We start from the raw sequence: 7278 nt of genomic DNA on the forward strand, positions 1-7278 counted from the left end.
CGGCAGCCATCTTCCCTCCTTGGCGGCGGGAAAAGGAAGCGACGCAGAGGAAGGGGATTGGTGCAGGCGGCGGAGGGGGCGGGGCTCCCTGCTCTTCAATCGCCACAACTTTATTGGCTCCCGGCGGCGGCGCGGGGCGCACGGAGAGCCCCGCCCCGTTGCCGTGGCACCGGGGGCGTGGCTTTCCCCGCCGGGCCTCGCTGAGGGCCGCGGCTGAGGGAACCCGGTGCCATTAACGGACCTCGAAGGGGAAGGAACCGTGATAAAATCGCGGAGAGGGGCCCACGGGGCCGGGCCGCGGGCCCGGGGCGGGTGCCAGGCCGCGGCCTGCATCTTCCGACGGAGCCCGGGCTGCGGGCGGCGAGCAGGGCCTCACGGGCTGGAGTTGTGCCCACTTTCAGTCATGGCTCGGGTTCGCTGGCACCGTCCCTGACAGCCTCGAAAAGAAAATGATCTCATGTTCGACAGAGCAGAGTTCAAGAGTCACCCAGAAGGCTAGCAAGCAAACGGAGAAGTTGCCCTTTAATAATTAAAATCAGCCTATTTATTGATTTTTCTGCCCCCGACGAGTGCGCTGCTTCTGCAATGAGGCACTGAGCATCTCTGGCACACGAGATTGGAGCTGGTCAGCTGGATTAGGGACTGAATTTCCCCTTTTACCTTTTTAGCAGTAACTGACATTGTCAAAAAACAATACCTGTCGAGAAGCAGGGAAATGCCGGCCTAACGGGGTTACGGAAGGAGATGCACAAATCCATCAGCTTCTGGGTGTGTTCGTAGAGCTGTGCTGGTGTGCCGCACTGAGCTGCCCTTCTCCGGGAAAGTGGGAACAGAAAGGATTATTTCCTGGGAGGGATCCAAACAAGAAGAGGGACAGGAGGGTCCGTTAGGTTTCCTTTTCCTTCAGCTTGCTGCTACATTTTCCCAGGCCCTTCTTTTTTCCAATTAGAGTTCCAAATAGTATTTTTTTCCTTTTTTTTACTTAAAATTTAATAGACCGGCACATACAGGTTATTAGAAGGATAGCATACTAACATTTGCTTCTTTTTAACTTCTTACTTAATATTGCCCAAGGTGTTAGAACTCAAAATTCCTTGTTCTAGTCTTAATTTACTGTTCAGCATTGAAGTTTGTTTGGCCCCAATTGCAGAGTACTGCATTAGGCCACAACCTTAGATGGATGTTATTCAGTAAGAAAAGTAATTTGTACCTTTATTTTTGTACCAGTAAAATCAGATTTGTGGTCTTTTCTGATAAATGCTGTAAGTTGTAGAAAATAGTATTACCAATATCATGGATAAATAAGTAAATTATTTCAAGAAGTATTTTTAAACATGGAAATATTTTCATCAGCTTAGTTTCCACTGCCATTTTTTAAATTAAAATCTAAACATTTGAGCTGACTATATATTTTTCTAGCAAGATGAAAAAGAGCTTTATCTAAACCCAATAATGTGGTCAAGTCACATGGATAATAATCACAGAACATTATAAAAAACATGACCTGTACCTCAGTTTAAAGGCCTTCTTATCTCTGACACATTACGAAAGCAGAAAGTCAATCAAAAGATACTTCAAAGTACTGACAATTTCAGTTGCCTGCCACTAGTAGTGTGCAAACTTTTAATTAATTCTACGTGCTCCAGTATTACTAATGCTATTTTTATTACTGCAGCTATTTATGTACCTAGCAGCACGATAATCTTTCTATGAGTAGAGAATACCCTTCTCTGTGATCACTCTGCACTACCATAAGACTGTCAACTTGTATTTCACAGGTGCACTGATGATTCACCTAGATTTCAGCTTAAAGTCTGCTCTCTAAATAGTTTATTAGGAACAGATATTAATACAGCTATTTGTATTTGTGAGGAGTCACAAGTACACAGCTCACAGAAGCCTCTTAGCCAAGCAGGTATCACAGAAGACAGACCCATTCATCAACTGCCATGAAAAGGTGCCCTATTTTTTCTATTTTTGCTTCTTAACAATTATTTTGAGGGCCATTTTTTTCCTGCATGGTGCACTGAAGATAGAAAAATATCTAAGCACATGACATCAAAGCACAAAGAGATGCTTATTGTTTTCACAGTAAATACGTTTCATCATTGTTGTGAAGCCTGGTCCTGCTGAAGTCTACTACCCAGAACTAATCACTGCTCAAATTGGTGAGAGTTGTTCTGAACATTTCAAAACAAGATATGTATGATTTCATTGAAGACAATATTGGATTTAAAACAATATATGTTATAATACTTAAGGCTGTATTGTAAATGTCAATATTGCAATGAGAAATATTTTTAGTTAGTAGTTTTTCATCCGAGTTTCCTGGGGTGATTAGTATTGCCACAAATTCAACAAATACCTTCTGTTCATTGTTCACGTAGTAAAAACAGCTGCAAGATCAACTGGAATGACATACTTCTACAGCCACGGATTTGGAATTCAGTACTCCCAGATGAATGTAGCTTTATTAACAGAAAGTACAATTTTCTTGCTAGCAAACCAATGCTGCTGAGTTACAGTATATATTGGGTAAAAATGAATCTGTAAAGTTCACCACAGTAATTGCATGGCAGTTGCTCCAGAGATCACTTGTAACTCTTGACAGTTACTTTATAAGCAGAACTTAAAACAAAAGACATTTTTAGAAGGGAATCTTTGTGATCCCCACCTTAAAAGAAAGTAAAGTAGTCTAAACAAATCTGAGTTTCAGTGTCATGTACTCTAGGACTAAGGTCAAGTACTCAAACAGCAAGTTCTCTAGAATAAGAATTTTTTGCATGTGTTTGCATAATGCCACAACATATGTTGTGACACAGCTGTCCCCAAGTATAGCCAGCAACTTTTGGATGCTACCATAATGCACCACAAACATTTTTTGCATCTTGCTTGCTTTTTTTTTTTTTTTTGCTTGGGTTGCATTGCATGAATTAACTTGTATCTGCATGTAGATAAAGTGTTACATACCAGGGATCAGTGAACATAATTCCATCAGCAATTCCTGCAGCTGAAGTAGTAGAAGGTAATGTGATTTGCTGGAGAAAAGGGATTTATTTTGAACATCTTTAAAAATTACAGCTCATTGGATCATTTCACTTTTCAGTTCTCATCTGTTTGTTGGGGGGGGGGGGGGGGGAGTTGGCAAACTTCTCTCCATCACTTTTTGCAATTCTACCTGCAGAACTTGACAAAAAATTAGAAATGACGCAAATTTATTATGACTGATGATGATCAAGTTCCTGGATTTATTGAAAGTACTTTAATGCTTAATTGCCACTTAGTGCTGAATAAGCACTTAATAAACCAAAATCAAATGTTGATTAAATCATGTACTCTAATTTCACAGTACAATGAAAGGATGTTTTGATTGCAAAGTCAAGTTGTTGGATAAGCACACCATTTTTTAGAGGTCAGCTCAGAGTTAACAGCTTCTGACTTCAGAGAACCTAAGCTAACTTCCTGCATCCTGCGGTAAAAGAGCTGCGTCTGTCATCTCTTCATTGCAGGAATTCTTAATTTTAATAATGCTACTATTGGTAACAATGCTTGCAATTTCTTATGACCTGCACAGAGTGCCAGTTTAAGACTTTATGTTTGATCCTGTTGAAAGCAGGAAATTAGGCCATGCACTGTGGGCTCCTCCTCAGCCTCCCAACTGTTCCCTGTAACTACCCCTAAAAGGCTGAGTAGATGTTCCAGGCATAGTTCAGGTAGGGAAAAAACAGACTGCAGACATGTATTTCTGTTTTCCTGGTTGTCCTCTCTTTCTATGCACCCATGGTAGGGGTGCACCTGTTGAGATTTGGGTTTTTATTGGCAATTTTGTTAGTGGCAAGAATTCCATATTCCTCCCTGAAGCAGAAATATCAAACTGGATGCAACAGCAGGAGCCTTCCATCTGAGTGGTAGCAGAGTGCACCCAAATTGCACCAGGAAGGGTTTATCTAATGGCATTCTCAGTTCTTTTTGTGTTTGTACAGAGACTAAATAGAATAGCCTAGGTTCCTGCACACAGCACAGACATGCATTATGAAGCAGCTCAAATCTGCTACCTACTGACTTTTTGGGTGGCAATTTCTTAAGAGCATGTATTTATTTGTCAGATTCCATACACTGTACACTTTTTTGTTGGGGGGGTACCATTTTTATCTTTGCTTCAAGCTGCGATCTTCTAACTCCAACTGAAATTGGTTGACACCAAGATCAATTACAGAAGACTAGCCCCCCAAAAGTCCAAGTTCAGGAGAGAGAGAAGCACTAGGCCATCAGGCCAGACACATATTTCAGAACTGCTGTATCACAGATACAGTGTTTGCATAACTATGGAAGTGTCTTGTATATAAATTTTGAAATAGACATTTATTTGCATTGACAAGAAAGAAATCTCAGCAACCAGATGTTTAAAAAAGATGCCTGGACATGCCTCTAAGTGAAAAGAGCCAAACCTGACCATAAGAATTTTTTATTTTTCTTTCAATTGCATATTAGCGAGGTTAGTCAGCCTGAAGTCTAGACACAGTCCCAATACTGTCACAAGGCCAATGCATCAGGAAAGAACAGAACTGCTGCTGCAAGGCAAGCACAATGCAGTGCTAATTAGCATTGGTATGAAATCAGTCTCCATGTTAAGCTGGTTGACTTTGTGCTTTTACCACTGTCTTAAAGATGCTGGCAACTTTTACTCCTTCAAACATTCTTAAAAATTATCAGACACAGCACTATGTCATATAAACTTCAGCCCAGAGAAAATATTCCAACTCTTAAAGCAGTGTCAATTTGAGCAAGAGCTTTATTTAATTTATAATTCCCGCATCTGCAACTGATCCACTGTAGTCCACAGCCGTAACTGCTAAGCAATTAGTAGCCATTACAGCATGAATAATGCTGTAAACAGTAGATCACCAAAAATTAATAATTAAAGTACATGATGTGTACAGTGGAAGCACAGGTAACAACAGCCTCTCTAAATTTTCATTTTAAAAATCTTTGCAGGTTAGTAGAAATCCAAGTCATCGAGTTCTGAAATTTAATCATTCTCTACAAGGCACACATCATTACATCCTTTTGCTTAACAGCATGAGATTAGCAATTGCAAAGTAACTCTTCATAACAGGCATCTTTTTGGCAATCTTCCCAAGGCAGTTGTGGACTTGATCAGCCACCCGGACTGAATTCTCTACAGCAGGAATTATCCAAATATGGCTACTGGCATACCAGGAGAGATGATCAAACATGTGACGGATTAAATAATTCAGGGGAAATTTTTATCATTAACTGATATGGAAGCAGAACATACTTTCTGTTTATGTTTGCTAAGCTATCATGTCAAATTAGCCTTATACATTTAAGGGGAAGAGATCTTTTAGAAAATAAACTTTCCTGGGTTTGGGTTTTGTTGTTTGTTTGGTTTGGTTTTGGGGGGGGGGGGGGGTATTGTTGTTTTGGGGGTTGTTTTTTAGATTCAGAGAAGATTAACTGCTGAATCCATCTACAAACTCAAATCTGTGACTACCTGGAACCAAACTCCATTAGAATTAGGTGATGGATTGTTCTCTAGCTACTGTAACAGATGACCACAACTCTAAGCTCCCCACTCTCCAACTTTGGGAAACTCTAACTAGTTCCTTTTTCGATATTAAATATATCCAGACACAACTGCATATAAGCTAAGGAAAAAAGCAAATTAAAAAAAGGAATTTTAGAAGTTATTAAAAGGCTATAAAGATGGAATTTATTTTGTTACTAACCCCAAGGATGTTCTGAAAAGGATTTACAGCTCATGCCTTGCTCACAACTCAATTTCTTCATTAGCATACTACTCCCTGACACCTCTGTTAATCCCTTATGTCCTCCTCTTACCCATTCCCACAACCCTTTTCTCCTCCACATGCCAACATCTTACCTCTGATACACACAGGTTCCTCCCCCCCTTTTCTTTCTACAACGGTCTAGTGACATACTTTCTTGCTGTTTCTCATCATCTACAATCTTACTCTGCACATTTCAGACCAGCCACAGTGTTTTAACACAGAATGGAGATACCCGACTATGCAGAAGATGACTGCATGAAGGAAACCAGTTTGGTACATGAATGCTCTCCATTGCGAGTTGAAGGACCCTTGTGCTGTGGCATATCACCAAGCATGAAGTATGGCTGTGAAGTTTGGTAGGTTGCTGGTCTTTAGAAGGGAAAAAGCTGAAGAGTAGATGAGAAGTAGGTGTCCATGAAGTGAGGAAAAATGTCTTGTAACACATGGGACAGCCGCACATAGGAAAGCACCAGACGGCTGGCAGGCGAGAGCGGCCACTTGTACAGAATCAGGAAATCATTGCTTTCCCACCCAGGAAAGGCTGATCAGAATCTAGTTGTAGGTAATTTCACCTGTTGCAGACTTGCTGTTTTCTATCACTAATTTGTTGGGTTGTCTGGAGTAGAAAAAGTGCTTTAGTTCTGTTGAACTAAAGAGTTTAGGATAGTATCCACAGAAGATTCTCTTGAGTTTACTGTTGTCTATAAACTTCACTGAATTTCATTATGAAGCATTGATTTAAACAGCAGCCTTTCACTGATTTTTATGCCAGCATAAATGAAGTTTGCTACTTTCCTCCTGAGATTAAGAAAACAACTTTGGCTCACCTACAAATTGCTGCAGTGTACATGCACTTGGAGGGGAAAGGGGAAAAAAAAAAAAGACAGATTCTTAGCAGATTTAGAATCCTCTCTCATACCTAAAAGATTTATTATGTAGTTAAAAAAGAAAAGATTTCTCTTTAGGATGTGATCCATGTTCAATACTTGTGGGGACAGAAGAAAGTATTAGTCCCAGAAGGGGGAGGGAGGGTCAGAACATGAGAGGCAAATAAAAGCAAGCATACCAGCCATACTTTGAAAGGGCTGCTATATACTGTACCAAAACCACATCATCTGTAAACCAAGTATTTGCCACGCCATCTGAAAAAGTTATTGCACGTGGTCAGAATAAGTCACTTGTATAAAGCCAGAGCATCCAGTTAAGATAATAAAGGGTGTAATAAATATTTGACAATTAAAGGAGAAGACAATCCTTCAGAAAAGAAAAAAAAAGTGTCTCTATGTCCAACTGTTCTTCGCAGACCAAGATTAAAGCACAGGGAAGGCTCTATTACAAAATGTAAAATGGAGGAAGGGACAATTCCCAGTGCACTGCAGGCTTAAGCTTTTGGGCAGGAACTTGCTTTTACTTTCTGCAAAGTAATTAGCAAGCAAAAAGTCAAATCAAATTAGACAATCTATAT

The sequence above is a fragment of the Aquila chrysaetos genome, chromosome 2, assembly GCF_900496995.4.
Source record: "Aquila chrysaetos chrysaetos chromosome 2, bAquChr1.4, whole genome shotgun sequence".
NCBI lineage: Eukaryota > Metazoa > Chordata > Aves > Accipitriformes > Accipitridae > Aquila > Aquila chrysaetos.